This window comes from Embiotoca jacksoni, unplaced genomic scaffold, assembly GCF_022577435.1.
Source record: "Embiotoca jacksoni isolate LCO1_2020_lvr unplaced genomic scaffold, fEmbJac1.0.p SCAF_10, whole genome shotgun sequence".
NCBI classification, from domain to species: domain Eukaryota; kingdom Metazoa; phylum Chordata; class Actinopteri; family Embiotocidae; genus Embiotoca; species Embiotoca jacksoni.
The window spans coordinates 58,810-76,372 of NW_027185230.1; positions in this window are offsets into that span (position 1 = coordinate 58,810).

A 17,563-nucleotide genomic window follows, 5' to 3' on the forward strand; every position below is an offset into this window, starting at 1 on the left:
ATGTAAAACTGCATCACAGCGCCACGGCTTAAACTAAGTGTTTACAAACAAGTTTCATACTCAGAACTTTGGCAAATGGGATACACTACATGGGCAAAGCGGTTTCAAGTCACTTTGTGTGGACAATTTCACAGGAAACACAATGTTTCAAAAACAGCCTTATCTCAGCGAGAGAAGCTCAAATACAGCATGAAACTGCATTACAGTGCCACGGCTTAAACTAAGTGTTTAAGAACAAATTTCTTCATCAGCAAATGGGATACACTACATGGCCAATGTGGCTTCACTTTGTACATTACATTACACAGAAAACAGCATTTCAAGTCTCACTTTCTCAACCTAATGTAAAACTGCATCACAGCGCCACGGCTTAAACTAAGTGTTTAGGAACAAATTTCTTCATCAGTACTATGGCAAATGGGATAAACTACAAGGACAAAGTGGTTTCAAGTCACTTTGTGTGGACAATTTCACAGGAAACACAAATGTTTCAAAAACAGCCTTATCTCAGCGAGAGAAGCTCAAAAACAGCAGAAAACTGCATTACAGTGCCACGGCTTCCATTAAGTGTTTACGAACAAATTTCTTCATCAGTACTATGGCAAATGGGATAAACTACAAGGACAAAGTGGTTTCAAGTCACTTTGTGTGGACAATTTCACAGGAAACACAATGTTTCAAAAACAGCCTTATCTCAGCGAGAGAAGCTCAAATACAGCATAAAACTGCATTACAGTGCCACGGCTTAAACTAAGTGTTTACGAACAAATTTCTTCATCAGCAAATGGGATACACTACATGGCCAAAGTGGCTTCACTTTGTATCTGCAATTACACAGAAAACAGCATTTCAAGTCTCACTTTCTCAGTCGAATGTAAAACTGCATCACAGCGCCACGGCTTAAACTAAGTGTTTACAAACAAGTTTCATACTCAGAACTTTGGCAAATGGGATACACTACATGGGCAAAGTGGTTTCAAGTCACTTTGTGTGGACAATTTCACAGGAAACACAATGTTTCAAAAACAGCCTTATCTCAGCGAGAGAAGCTCAAAAACAGCGTAAAACTGCATTACAGTGCCACGGCTTAAACTAAGTGTTTACGAACAAATTTCTTCATCAGCAAATGGGATACACTACATGGCCAATGTGGCTTCACTTTGTGTCTGCAATTACACAGAAAACAGCATTTCAAGTCTCACTTTCTCAGCCTAATGTAAAACTGCATCACAGCGCCACGGCTTAAACTAAGTGTTTACAAACAAGTTTCATACTCAGAACTTTGGCAAATGGGATACACTACATGGGCAAAGCGGTTTCAAGTCACTTTGTGTGGACAATTTCACCGGAAACACAATGTTTCAAAAACAGCCTTATCTCAGCGAGAGAAGCTCAAAAACAGCAGAAAACTGCATTACAGTGCCACGGCTTCCATTAAGTGTTTACGAACAAATTTCTTCATCAGTACTATGGCAAATGGGATAAACTACAAGGACAAAGTGGTTTCAAGTCACTTTGTGTGGACAATTTCACAGGAAACACAATGTTTCAAAAACAGCCTTATCTCAGCGAGAGAAGCTCAAATACAGCATAAAACTGCATTACAGTGCCACGGCTTAAACTAAGTGTTTACGAACAAATTTCTTCATCAGCAAATGGGATACACTACATGGCCAAAGTGGCTTCACTTTGTATCTGCAATTACACAGAAAACAGCATTTCAAGTCTCACTTTCTCAGCCTAATGTAAAACTGCATCACAGCGCCACGGCTTAAACTTAGTGTTTACAAACAAGTTTCATACTCAGAACTTTGGCAAATGGGATACACTACATGGGCAAAGCGGTTTCAAGTCACTTTGTGTGGACAATTTCACAGAAAACACAATGTTTCAAAAACAGCCTTATCTCAGCGAGAGAAGCTCAAAAACAGCATAAAACTGCATTACAGTGCCACGGCTTAAACTAAGTGTTTACGAACAAATTTCTTCATCAGCAAATGGGATACACTACATGGCCAATGTGGCTTCACTTTGTGTCTGCAATTACACAGAAAACAGCATTTCAAGTCTCACTTTCTCAGCCTAATGTAAAACTGCATCACAGCGCCACGGCTGAAACTAAGTGTTTAGGAACAAATTTCTTCATCAGTACTATGGCAAATGGGATAAACTACAAGGACAAAGTGGTTTCAAGTCACTTTGTGTGGACAATTTCACAGGAAACACAAATGTTTCAAAAACAGCCTTATCTCAGCGAGAGAAGCTCAAAAACAGCAGAAAACTGCATTACAGTGCCACGGCTTCCATTAAGTGTTTACGAACAAATTTCTTCATCAGTACTATGGCAAATGGGATAAACTACAAGGACAAAGTGGTTTCAAGTCACTTTGTGTGGACAATTTCACAGGAAACACAATGTTTCAAAAACAGCCTTATCTCAGCGAGAGAAGCTCAAATACAGCATAAAACTGCATTACAGTGCCACGGCTTAAACTAAGTGTTTACGAACAAATTTCTTCATCAGCAAATGGGATACACTACATGGCCAAAGTGGCTTCACTTTGTATCTGCAATTACACAGAAAACAGCATTTCAAGTCTCACTTTCTCAGTCGAATGTAAAACTGCATCACAGCGCCACGGCTTAAACTAAGTGTTTACAAACAAGTTTCATACTCAGAACTTTGGCAAATGGGATACACTACATGGGCAAAGCGGTTTCAAGTCACTTTGTGTGGACAATTTCACAGGAAACACAATGTTTCAAAAACAGCCTTATCTCAGCGAGAGAAGCTCAAATACAGCATGAAACTGCATTACAGTGCCACGGCTTAAACTAAGTGTTTACGAACAAATTTCTTCATCAGCAAATGGGATACACTACATGGCCAATGTGGCTTCACTTTGTATCTGCAATTACACAGAAAACAGCATTTCAAGTCTCACTTTCTCAGCCTAATGTAAAACTGCATCACAGCGCCACGGCTTAAACTAAGTGTTTACAAACAAATTTCATACTCAGAACTTTGGCAAATGGGATAAACAACATGGGCAAAGCGGTTTCAAGTCACTTTGTGTGGACAATTTCACAGGAAACACAATGTTTCAAAAACAGCCTTATCTCAGCGAGAGAAGCTCAAATACAACATAAAACTGCATTACAGTGCCACGGCTTAAACTAAGTGTTTACGAACAAATTTCTTCATCAGCAAATAGGATACACTACATGGCCAAAGTGGCTTCACTTTGTACATTACATTACACAGAAAACAGCATTTCAAGTCTCACTTTCTCAACCTAATGTAAAACTGTATCACAGCGCCACGGCTTAAACTAAGTGTTTACAAACAAGTTTCATACTCAGAACTTTGGCAAATGGGATACACTACATGGGCAAAGCGGTTTCAAGTCACTTTGTGTGGACAATTTCACAGGAAACACAATGTTTCAAAAACAGCCTTATCTCAGCGAGAGAAGCTCAAAAACAGCATAAAACTGCTTTGCAGTGCCACAGCTTAAACTAAGTGTTTACGAACAAATTTCTTCTTCAGCAAATGGGATACACAAATGGCCAATGTGGCATCACTTTGTGTCTGCAATTACACAGAAAACAGCATTTCAAGTCTCACTTTCTCAGCCTAATGTAAAACTGCATCACAGCGCCACGGCTTAAACTAAGTGTTTACAAACAAGTTTCATGCTCAGAACTTTGGCAAATGGGATACACTACATGGGCAAAGCGGTTTCAAGTCACTTTGTGTGGACAATTTCACAGGAAACACAATGTTTCAAAAACAGCCTTATCTCAGCGAGAGAAGCTCAAAAACAGCGTAAAACTGCATTACAGTGCCACGGCTTAAACTAAGTGTTTACGAACAAATTTCTTCATCAGCAAATGGGATACACTACATGGCCAATGTGGCTTCACTTTGTGTCTGCAATTACACAGAAAACAGCATTTCAAGTCTCACTTTCTCAGCCTAATGTAAAACTGCATCACAGCGCCACGGCTTAAACTAAGTGTTTACAAACAAGTTTCATACTCAGAACTTTGGCAAATGGGATACACTACATGGGCAAAGCGGTTTCAAGTCACTTTGTGTGGACAATTTCACCGGAAACACAATGTTTCAAAAACTGCCTTATCTCAGCGAGAGAAGCTCAAAAACAGCAGAAAACTGCATTACAGTGCCACGGCTTCCATTAAGTGTTTACGAACAAATTTCTTCATCAGTACTATGGCAAATGGGATAAACTACAAGGACAAAGTGGTTTCAAGTCACTTTGTGTGGACAATTTCACAGGAAACACAATGTTTCAAAAACAGCCTTATCTCAGCGAGAGAAGCTCAAATACAGCATAAAACTGCATTACAGTGCCACGGCTTAAACTAAGTGTTTACGAACAAATTTCTTCATCAGCAAATGGGATACACTACATGGCCAAAGTGGCTTCACTTTGTATCTGCAATTACACAGAAAACAGCATTTCAAGTCTCACTTTCTCAGCCTAATGTAAAACTGCATCACAGCGCCACGGCTTAAACTAAGTGTTTAGGAACAAATTTCTTCATCAGCACTATGGCAAATGGGATAAACTACAAGGACAAAGTGGTTTCAAGTCACTTTGTGTGGACAATTTCACAGGAAACACAAATGTTTCAAAAACAGCCTTATCTCAGCGAGAGAAGCTCAAAAACAGCATAAAACTGCCTTACAGTGCCACGGCTTAAACTAAGTGTTTACGAACAATTTCTTCATCAGTAGTATGGCAAATGGGATAAACTACATGGACAAAGTGGCTTCAAGTCACTTTGTGTCTGCAATTACACAGAAAACAGCATTTCAATTCTCACTTTCTCAGCCTAATATAAAACTGCATCACAGCGCCACGGCTTAAACTAAGTGTTTACAAACAAGTTTCATACTCAGAACTTTGGCAAATGGGATACACTACATGGGCAATGTGGCTTCACTTTGTGTCTGCAATTAGAATGAAAACAGCATTTCAAGTCTCACTTTCTCAGCCTAATGTAAAACTAAGTGTTTACGAACAAATTTCTTCATCAGTACTATGGCAAATGGGATAAACTACATGGACAAAGTGGCTTCAAGTCACTTTGTGTGGACAATTTCACAGGAAACACAATGTTTCAAAAACAGCCTTATCTAAGCGAGAGAAGCTCAAAAACAGCATAAAACTGAATTACAGCGCCACGGCTTAAACTAAGTGTTTACGAACAAATTTCTTCATCAGCAAATGGGATACACTACATGGCCAATGTGGCTTCACTTTGTGCCTGCAATTACACAGAAAACAGCATTTCAAGTCTCACTTTCTCAGCGGAATGTAAAACTGCATCACAGCGCCACGGCTTAAACTAAGTGTTTACAAACAAGTTTCATACTCAGAACTTTGGCAAATGGGATACACTACATGGGCAAAGCGGTTTCAAGTCACTTTGTGTGGACAATTTCACAGGAAACACAATGTTTCAAAAACAGCCTTATCTCAGCGAGAGAAGCTCAAAAACAGCATAAAACTGCATTACAGTGCCACGGCTTAAACTAAGTGTTTACGAACAAATTTCTTCATCAGCAAATGGGATACACTACATGGCCAATGTGGCTTCACTTTGTGTCTGCAATTACACAGAAAACAGCATTTCAAGTCTCACTTTCTCAGCCTAATGTAAAACTGCATCACAGCGCCACGGCTTAAACTAAGTGTTTACAAACAAGTTTCATACTCAGAACTTTGGCAAATGGGATACACTACATGGGCAAAGCGGTTTCATGTCACTTTGTGTCGACAATTTCACAGGAAACACAATGTTTCAAAAACAGCCTTATCTCAGCGAGAGAAGCTCAAATACAGCATAAAACTGCATTACAGTGCCACGGCTTAAACTAAGTGTTTACGAACAAATTTCTTCATCAGCAAATGGGATACACTACATGGCCAAAGTGGCTTCACTTTGTATCTGCAATTACACAGAAAACAGCATTTCAAGTCTCACTTTCTCAGTCGAATGTAAAACTGCATCACAGCGCCACGGCTTAAACTAAGTGTTTACAAACAAGTTTCATACTCAGAACTTTGGCAAATGGGATACACTACATGGGCAAAGCGGTTTCAAGTCACTTTGTGTGGACAATTTCACAGGAAACACAATGTTTCAAAAACAGCCTTATCTCAGCGAGAGAAGCTCAAAAACAGCATAAAACTGCATTACAGTGCCACGGCTTAAACTAAGTGTTTACGAACAAATTTCTTCATCAGCAAATGGGATACACTACATGGCCAATGTGGCTTCACTTTGTGTCTGCAATTACACAGAAAACAGCATTTCAAGTCTCACTTTCTCAGCCTAATGTAAAACTGCATCACAGCGCCACGGCTTAAACTAAGTGTTTACAAACAAGTTTCATACTCAGAACTTTGGCAAATGGGATACACTACATGGGCAAAGCGGTTTCATGTCACTTTGTGTCGACAATTTCACAGGAAACACAATGTTTCAAAAACAGCCTTATCTCAGCGAGAGAAGCTCAAATACAGCATAAAACTGCATTACAGTGCCACGGCTTAAACTAAGTGTTTACGAACAAATTTCTTCATCAGCAAATGGGATACACTACATGGCCAAAGTGGCTTCACTTTGTATCTGCAATTACACAGAAAACAGCATTTCAAGTCTCACTTTCTCAGTCGAATGTAAAACTGCATCACAGCGCCACGGCTTAAACTAAGTGTTTACAAACAAGTTTCATACTCAGAACTTTGGCAAATGGGATACACTACATGGGCAAAGCGGTTTCATGTCACTTTGTGTCGACAATTTCACAGGAAACACAATGTTTCAAAAACAGCCTTATCTCAGCGAGAGAAGCTCAAATACAGCATAAAACTGCATTACAGTGCCACGGCTTAAACTAAGTGTTTACGAACAAATTTCTTCATCAGCAAATGGGATACACTACATGGCCAAAGTGGCTTCACTTTGTATCTGCAATTACACAGAAAACAGCATTTCAAGTCTCACTTTCTCAGTCGAATGTAAAACTGCATCACAGCGCCACGGCTTAAACTAAGTGTTTACAAACAAGTTTCATACTCAGAACTTTGGCAAATGGGATACACTACATGGGCAAAGCGGTTTCAAGTCACTTTGTGTGGACAATTTCACAGGAAACACAATGTTTCAAAAACAGCCTTATCTCAGCGAGAGAAGCTCAAATACAGCATGAAACTGCATTACAGTGCCACGGCTTAAACTAAGTGTTTACGAACAAATTTCTTCATCAGCAAATGGGATACACTACATGGCCAATGTGGCTTCACTTTGTATCTGCAATTACACAGAAAACAGCATTTCAAGTCTCACTTTCTCAGCCTAATGTAAAACTGCATCACAGCGCCACGGCTTAAACTAAGTGTTTACAAACAAATTTCATACTTAGAACTTTGGCAAATGGGATAAACAACATGGGCAAAGCGGTTTCAAGTCACTTTGTGTGGACAATTTCACAGGAAACACAATGTTTCAAAAACAGCCTTATCTCAGCGAGAGAAGCTCAAATACAACATAAAACTGCATTACAGTGCCACGGCTTAAACTAAGTGTTTACGAACAAATTTCTTCATCAGCAAATAGGATACACTACATGGCCAAAGTGGCTTCACTTTGTACATTACATTACACAGAAAACAGCATTTCAAGTCTCACTTTCTCAACCTAATGTAAAACTGCATCACAGCGCCACGGCTTAAACTAAGTGTTTACAAACAAGTTTCATACTCAGAACTTTGGCAAATGGGATACACTACATGGGCAAAGCGGTTTCAAGTCACTTTGTGTGGACAATTTCACAGGAAACACAATGTTTCAAATACAGCCTTATCTCAGCGAGAGAAGCTCAAAAACAGCATAAAACTGCTTTGCAGTGCCACAGCTTAAACTAAGTGTTTACGATCAAATTTCTTCTTCAGCAAATGGGATACACAAATGGCCAATGTGGCATCACTTTGTGTCTGCAATTACACAGAAAACAGCATTTCAAGTCTCACTTTCTCAGCCTAATGTAAAACTGCATCACAGCGCCACGGCTTAAACTAAGTGTTTACAAACAAGTTTCATGCTCAGAACTTTGGCAAATGGGATACACTACATGGGCAAAGCGGTTTCAAGTCACTTTGTGTGGACAATTTCACAGGAAACACAATGTTTCAAAAACAGCCTTATCTCAGCGAGAGAAGCTCAAAAACAGCAGAAAACTGCATTACAGTGCCACGGCTTCCATTAAGTGTTTACGAACAAATTTCTTCATCAGTACTATGGCAAATGGGATAAACTACAAGGACAAAGTGGTTTCAAGTCACTTTGTGTGGACAATTTCACAGGAAACACAATGTTTCAAAAACAGCCTTATCTCAGCGAGAGAAGCTCAAATACAGCATAAAACTGCATTACAGTGCCACGGCTTAAACTAAGTGTTTACGAACAAATTTCTTCATCAGCAAATGGGATACACTACATGGCCAAAGTGGCTTCACTTTGTATCTGCAATTACACAGAAAACAGCATTTCAAGTCTCACTTTCTCAGCCTAATGTAAAACTGCATCACAGCGCCACGGCTTAAACTAAGTGTTTAGGAACAAATTTCTTCATCAGCACTATGGCAAATGGGATAAACTACAAGGACAAAGTGGTTTCAAGTCACTTTGTGTGGACAATTTCACAGGAAACACAAATGTTTCAAAAACAGCCTTATCTCAGCGAGAGAAGCTCAAAAACAGCATAAAACTGCCTTACAGTGCCACGGCTTAAACTAAGTGTTTACGAACAATTTCTTCATCAGTAGTATGGCAAATGGGATAAACTACATGGACAAAGTGGCTTCAAGTCACTTTGTGTCTGCAATTACACAGAAAACAGCATTTCAATTCTCACTTTCTCAGCCTAATATAAAACTGCATCACAGCGCCACGGCTTAAACTAAGTGTTTACAAACAAGTTTCATACTCAGAACTTTGGCAAATGGGATACACTACATGGGCAATGTGGCTTCACTTTGTGTCTGCAATTAGAATGAAAACAGCATTTCACGTCTCACTTTCTCAGCCTAATGTAAAACTAAGTGTTTACGAACAAATTTCTTCATCAGTACTATGGCAAATGGGATAAACTACATGGACAAAGTGGCTTCAAGTCACTTTGTGTGGACAATTTCACAGGAAACACAATGTTTCAAAAACAGCCTTATCTAAGCGAGAGAAGCTCAAAAACAGCATAAAACTGAATTACAGTGCCACGGCTTAAACTAAGTGTTTACGAACAAATTTCTTCATCAGCAAATGGGATACACTACATGGCCAATGTGGCTTCACTTTGTGCCTGCAATTACACAGAAAACAGCATTTCAAGTCTCACTTTCTCAGCGGAATGTAAAACTGCATCACAGCGCCACGGCTTAAACTAAGTGTTTACAAACAAGTTTCATACTCAGAACTTTGGCAAATGGGATACACTACATGGGCAAAGCGGTTTCAAGTCACTTTGTGTGGACAATTTCACAGGAAACACAATGTTTCAAAAACAGCCTTATCTCAGCGAGAGAAGCTCAAAAACAGCATAAAACTGCATTACAGTGCCACGGCTTAAACTAAGTGTTTACAAACAAGTTTCATACTCAGAACTTTGGCAAATGGGATACACTACATGGGCAATGTGGCTTCACTTTGTGTCTGCAATTAGAATGAAAACAGCATTTCAAGTCTCACTTTCTCAGCCTAATGTAAAACTGCGTTAGAGCGCCACGGCTAAAACTAAGTGTTTACGAATAAATTTCTTCATCAGTACTATGGCAAATGGGATAAACTACATGGACAAAGTGGCTTCAAGTCACTTTGTGTGGACAATTTCACAGGAAACACAATGTTTCAAAAACAGCCTTATCTAAGCGAGAGAAGCTCAAAAACAGCATAAAACTGCATTACAGTGCCACGGCTTAAACTAAGTGTTTACGAACAAATTTCTTCATCAGCAAATGGGATACACTACATGGCCAATGTGGCTTCACTTTGTGCCTGCAATTACACAGAAAACAACATTTCAAGTCTCACTTTCTCAGCCTAATGTAAAACTGCATCACAGCGCCACGGCTTAAACTAAGTGTTTACAAACAAGTTTCATACTCAGAACTTTGGCAAATGGGATACACTACATGGGCAAAGCGGTTTCAAGTCACTTTGTGTGGACAATTTCACAGGAAACACAATGTTTCAAAAACAGCCTTATCTCAGCGAGAGAAGCTCAAAAACAGCATAAAACTGCATTACAGTGCCACGGCTTAAACTAAGTGTTTACGAACAAATTTCTTCATCAGCAAATGGGATACACTACATGGCCAATGTGGCTTCACTTTGTGTCTGCAATTACACAGAAAACAGCATTTCAAGTCTCACTTTCTCAGCCTAATGTAAAACTGCATCACAGCGCCACGGCTTAAACTAAGTGTTTACAAACAAGTTTCATACTCAGAACTTTGGCAAATGGGATACACTACATGGGCAAAGCGGTTTCATGTCACTTTGTGTCGACAATTTCACAGGAAACACAATGTTTCAAAAACAGCCTTATCTCAGCGAGAGAATCTCAAAAACAGCATAAAACTGCATTACAGTGCCACGGCTTAAACTAAGTGTTTACGAACAGATTTTTTCATCAGTACAATGGCAACTGGGATAAACTACATGGACAAAGTGGTTTCAAGTCACTTTGTGTGGACAATTTCACAGGAAACACAATGTTTCAAAAACAGCCTTATCTCAACGAGAGAAGCTCAAATACAGCATAAAACTGCTTTACAGTGCCACGGCTTAAACTAAGTGTTTACGAACAAATTTCTTCATCAGCAAATGGGATACACTACATGGCCAAAGTGGCTTCACTTTGTACATTACATTACACAGAAAACAGCATTTCAAGTCTCACTTTCTCAACCTAATGTAAAACTGCATCACAGCACCACGGCTTAAACTAAGTGTTTACAAACAAGTTTCATACTCAGAACTTTGGCAAATGGGATACACTACATGGGCAAAGCGGTTTCAAGTCACTTTGTGTGGACAATTTCACAGGAAACACAATGTTTCAAAAACAGCCTTATCTCAGCGAGAGAAGCTCAAAAACAGCATAAAACTGCATTACAGTGCCACGGCTTAAACTAATTGTTTACGAACAAATTTTTTCATCAGTACTATGGCAAATGGGATAAAGTACATGGACAAAGTGGTTTCAAGTCACTTTGTGTGGACAATTTCACAGTAAACACAATGTTTCAAAAACAGCCTTGTCTCAGCGAGAGAAGCTCAAAAACAGCATAAAACTGCATTACAGTGCCACGGCTTAAACCAAGTGTTTCTGAACAAATTTCTTCATCAGCAAATGGGATACACTACATGGCCAATGTGGCTTCACTTTGTGTCTGCAATTACACAGAAAACAGCATTTCAAATCTCACTTTCTCAGCCTAATGTAAAACTGCATTACAGCGCCACGGCTTAAACTAAGTGTTTACAAGCAAGTTTCATACTCAGAACTTTGGCAAATGGGATACACTTCATGGGCAAAGCGTTTTCAAGTGACTTTGTGTGGACAATTACACAGGAAACACAATGTTTCAAAAACAGCCTTATCCCAGCGAGAGAACCTCAAAAATAGCAGAAAAATGCATTACAGTGCCACGGCTTAAATTAAGTGTTTACGAACAAATTCTTCATCAGCAAATGGGATACACTACATGGCCAATGTGGCTTCACTTTGTGTCTGCAATTAGACAGAAAACAGCATTTCAAGTCTCACTTTCTCAGCCTAATGCAAAACTGCATCACAGCGCCACTGCTTAAACTAAGTGTTTACAAACAAATTTCATACTCAGAACTTTGGCAAATGGGATACACTACATGGGCAAAGCGGTTTCAAGTCACTTTGTGTGGACAATTTCACAGGAAACACAATGTTTCAAAAACAGCCCTATCTCAGCAAGAGAAGCTCAAAAACAGCATAAAACTGCATTACAGTGCCACGGCTTAAACTAAGTGTTTCTGAACAAATTTCTTCATCAGCAAATGGGATACACTACATGGCCAATGTGGCTTCACTTTGTGTCTGCAATTAGACAGAAAACAGCATTTCAAGTCTCACTTTCTCAGCCTAATGTAAAACTGCATCACAGCGCCACGGCTTAAACTAAGTGTTTACGAACAAATTTCTTCATCAGTACTATGGCAAATGGGATAAACTACAAGGACAAAGTGGTTTCAAGTCACTTTGTGTGGACAATTTCACCGGAAACACAAATGTTTCAAAAACAGCCTTATCTCAGCGAGAGAAGCTCAAAAACAGCATAAAACTGCATTACAGTGCCACGGCTTAAACTAATTGTTTACGAACAAATTTTTTCATACGTACTATGGCAAATGGGATAAAATACATGGACAAAGTGGCTTCAAGTCACTTTGTGTGGACAATTTCACAGGAAACAAAATGTTTCAAAAACAGCCTTATCTCAGCGAGAGAAGCTCAAATACAGCATAAAACTGCATTACAGTGCCACGGATTAAACTAAGTGTTTACGAACAAATTTCTTCATCAGCAAATGGGATACACTACATGGCCAATGTGGCTTCACTTTGTGCCTGCAATTACACAGAAAACAGCATTTCAAGTCTCACTTTCTCAGCCTAATGTAAAACTGCATCACAGCGCCACGGCTTAAACTAAGTGTTTACAAACAAGTTTCATACTCAGAACTTTGGCAAATGGGATACACTACATGGGCAAAGCGGTTTCAAGTCACTTTGTGTGGACAATTTCACAGGAAACACAATGTTTCAAAAACAGCCTTATCTCAGCGAGAGAAGCTCAAAAACAGCATAAAACTGCATTACAGTGCCACGGCTTAAACTAAGTGTTTACGAACAAATTTCTTCATCACTACTATGGCAAATGGGATAAAATACATGGACAAAGTGGCTTCAAGTTACTTTGTGTGGACAATTTCACAGGAAACACAATGTTTCAAAAACAGCCTTATCTCAGCGAGAGAAGCTCAAAAACAGCATAAAACTGCATTACAGTGCCACGGCTTAAACTAAGTGTTTACGAACAATTTCTTCATCAGTACTATGGCAAATGGGATAAACTACATGGACAAAGTGGCTTCAAGTCACTTTGTGTCTGCAATTACACAGAAAACAGCATTTCAATTCTCACTTTCTCAGCCTAATATAAAACTGCATCACAGCGCCACGGCTTAAACTAAGTGTTTACAAACAAGTTTCATACTCAGAACTTTGGCAAATGGGATACACTACATGGGCAATGTGGCTTCACTTTGTGTCTGCAATTAGAATGAAAACAGCATTTCAAGTCTCACTTTCTCAGCCTAATGTAAAACTGCGTTAGAGCGCCACGGCTAAAACTAAGTGTTTACGAACAAATTTCTTCATCAGTACTATGGCAAATGGGATAAACTACATGGACAAAGTGGCTTCAAGTCACTTTGTGTGGACAATTTCACAGGAAACACAATGTTTCAAAAACAGCCTTATCTAAGCGAGAGAAGCTCAAAAACAGCATAAAACTGCATTACAGTGCCACGGCTTAAACTAAGTGTTTACGAACAAATTTCTTCATCAGCAAATGGGATACACTACATGGCCAATGTGGCTTCACTTTGTGCCTGCAATTACACAGAAAACAGCATTTCAAGTCTCACTTTCTCAGCCTAATGTAAAACTGCATCACAGCGCCACGGCTTAAACTAAGTGTTTACAAACAAGTTTCATACTCAGAACTTTGGCAAATGGGATACACTACATGGGCAAAGCGGTTTCAAGTCACTTTGTGTGGACAATTTCACAGGAAACACAATGTTTCAAAAACAGCCTTATCTCAGCGAGAGAAGCTCAAAAACAGCATAAAACTGCATTACAGTGCCACGGCTTAAACTAAGTGTTTACGAACAAATTTCTTCATCAGCAAATGGGATACACTACATGGCCAATGTGGCTTCACTTTGTGTCTGCAATTACACAGAAAACAGCATTTCAATTCTCACTTTCTCAGCCTAATATAAAACTGCATCACAGCGCCACGGCTTAAACTAAGTGTTTACAAACAAGTTTCATACTCAGAACTTTGGCAAATGGGATACACTACATGGGCAATGTGGCTTCACTTTGTGTCTGCAATTAGAATGAAAACAGCATTTCAATTCTCACTTTCTCAGCCTAATATAAAATTGCATCACAGCGCCACGGCTTAAACTAAGTGTTTACAAACAAATTTCATACTCAGAACTTTGGCAAATGGGATACACTACATGGGCAAAGCGGTTTCAAGTCACTTTGTGTGGACAATTTCACAGGAAACACAATGTTTCAAAAACAGCCCTATCTCAGCGAGAGAAGCTCAAAAACAGCATAAAACTGCATTACAGTGCCACGGCTTAAACTAAGTGTTTCTGAACAAATTTCTTCATCAGCAAATGGGATACACTACATGGCCAATGTGGCTTCACTTTGTGTCTGCAATTAGACAGAAAACAGCATTTCAAGTCTCACTTTCTCAGACTAATGCAAAACTGCATCACAGCGCCACGGCTTAAACTAAGTGTTTACAAACAAATTTCATACTCAGAACTTTGGCAAATGGGATACACTACATGGGCAAAGCGGTTTCAAGTCACTTTGTGTGGACAATTTCACAGGAAACACAATGTTTCAAAAACAGCCTTATCTCAGCGAGAGAAGCTCAAAAACAGCATAAAACTGCATTACAGTGCCACGGCTTAAACTAAGTGTTTACGAACAAATTTCTTCATCAGTACTATGGCAAATGGGATAAACAACATGGGCAAAGCGGTTTCAAGTCACTTTGTGTGGACAATTTCACAGGAAACACAATGTTTCAAAAACAGCCTTATCTCAGCGAGAGAAGCTCAAAAACAGCATAAAACTGCATTACAGTGCCACGGCTTAAACTAAGTGTTTACGAACAAATTTCTTCATCAGTACTATGGCAAATGGGATAAACTACATGGACAAAGTGGCTTCAAGTCACTTTGTGTCGACAATTTCACAGAAAACACAATGTTTCAAAAACAGCCGAAAGAAGCTCAAATACAGCATAAAACTGCATTACAGTGCCATGTCTTGCCAAAGGTGCTTCACCAAAATATTGAGCAATGGCTGTGAATACTTAGGTACGTGTTACATTTTCTTTCTTTCTTTTTAAGAGATTCGCAAAAATTTTAAACAATTTGTTTTCACTTCGTCACTGTGTGGTATTGCATGAAGAATTTTGATGAAAAAAATGAATTTAATCCATTTTGGAATAAGACCGTAACATAATAAAATGTGGGAAAAGTGGACCGCTGTGAATACTTTCCGGATGCACTGTATCTTGGCAGCTAAAGTGAGCAGCGCAAGGAGCAGCCACAATGCTAAACTGATTGGAATACTATTGTACAAAGTACAAAAGACAATTCTTAAATTCTTGATTTCCAAAGATACCCTTTCTCTGGATGACTGATATAAGGGGATTCTGGAAATCCTTCCTCTGGAAAAGTTGACTTCCATCCAATGTCAAGGGATTTCTGAAGATATGGAAACCGGTCTTAGACATGGTGGACCCATATGGAATGGACTTTGCTCTACTAGATTAAAAACACTGGAACCGATGCTGACTCGATCTGATGATCTGAGTGAGATGTAATTATGTCAGACTGTTGTTTGTCGTTGTTGTTATTTTTGTTTCTTGTCTTTTGCTTTTTCATTCTATATTGTATTCTTAAAGTTTCTACGTTTTGTCTTGGGTTGTAAAATCTAAAATAAATGATAATAATACAACAATTAAAAGTGTTCCAACAAGAGGGTTTTGAGGAAAAACAATTACATTTTCTGCTTCCATGCTGTGACAGAACCAGATGGAGGGTGTGGTTACCACAGTGAGTGGGTTTATTTCCATGCAGTGAAAAGCCAATAGAGTCTAATAATAAGCTGAAAGTAGAACTGAGGCTGTCATTGTCCACATTAACATGAATGTTAAAGTCACCCACTGTCATCACTTTGTCTGAACTCAGCACTAAATCAGATAAAAAGTCAGAGAATTCAGTTAGAAACTCTGAATAAGAACCATATGGGTGATAAACAATAACAAATAGAATAGTTTTTTGTGTTTTCCAGTTTGGGTGTGAGAGACTAAGACTTTTATTACGTTTTAATTGATACATCTTTTGTTGAGTTTTTTAAATATAGGTGGTCTGGGAACAGACACAACCTCGATGGGATGTTGAAAGTTTTGGGTGAGTGACAGCTCTAAAGAACCTGCAGAGGAGCATGTAAGACTGCAACTCTGCGTCCTGGCCTCAACCTTGGGATGTCATGTTTTAGGGGCGTTAAGAAACATGGCCATGTTCACTGCTGGTGAACTGTGGGCTTTTGCTTCAGACGGTGCTCCCTTCGTACTGCCACCCAGCCGCCCTGCGGTGCCGGCTATTCAGGTGCTGCGAGGGAGTAGCACTGGGCAGTAGGGTTTCATGTCGATAAATTTGAATGAATGGAACCAACCACTTACAAAACAGCTTTATATGTTACAGAGAATTATTTTCAGAATATCAGGATTTTCCCACATTTCCGCAAAATAGCCAATTGATCCATTATTATTGCAAAGAGTGAACAAATGTCAGTGCCCGGAGGCTCATACTGAACTTTCCGAAATCAATTAACACTTTTCATTTATGTTGAGTTTAGAGTCTTTCAAGTTGCTTTCTTGACGCTTGGTTTCTTTACGCATTTTTTTTTTTTTAAACAGAAATGCCCTTGAAAACACAACTTTACTGTGATGAAGAGTCTGTAACAGGTTTGGTTCATGAGACTCACCAATGATCTGAGTTTTTACAAAACGTTCCCAGCAGCTGAGATTAGTTTGTTGAATGTAGCTGTTGGTGAATCTTTCACTGAGTTGGTTAAATATCTGCCGCTTCATACAGCAGCAGGGTCTATATGAGCGTCTCCGTAGTGTTGTGCACATTTACGCACACGATTCAACAGCGGTAACTTCATTATGTCGGCCATGGAAAGCGGATCTATCAGGAAAGTAACAGTAGGCTAAATGACAATGTGTGGCTTACTCTTTCCCCTTTGTCTTACAGTGTTGGACTTGGACTCCTGTTCGTACAAAGCCAATATGTGTCAGCCACCAGTCCTGCGTATGAGGCAATAGGAGAAGATGTCAGGCTTCAAGATATTTATTTAACAGCAACAGAATAATCAGTATACAGAGCTCTGGGTCCAGACTATGTTTCCCTGACCACAACAGAGTATGTGTCAGTTCACGAAGTCTGATCTCCTGACTTTCCCTGACCCAGTCTTCTTATAGTACAGACACCAAAAAAATCATGTGTATTGATGTATCCGTTGTTGATTGGTCGAGGTGGTGGTTGTCTTCCTTCACACCCTGGAGTCCTCGCAACAGCCGTCTGTTCCTGTTTAT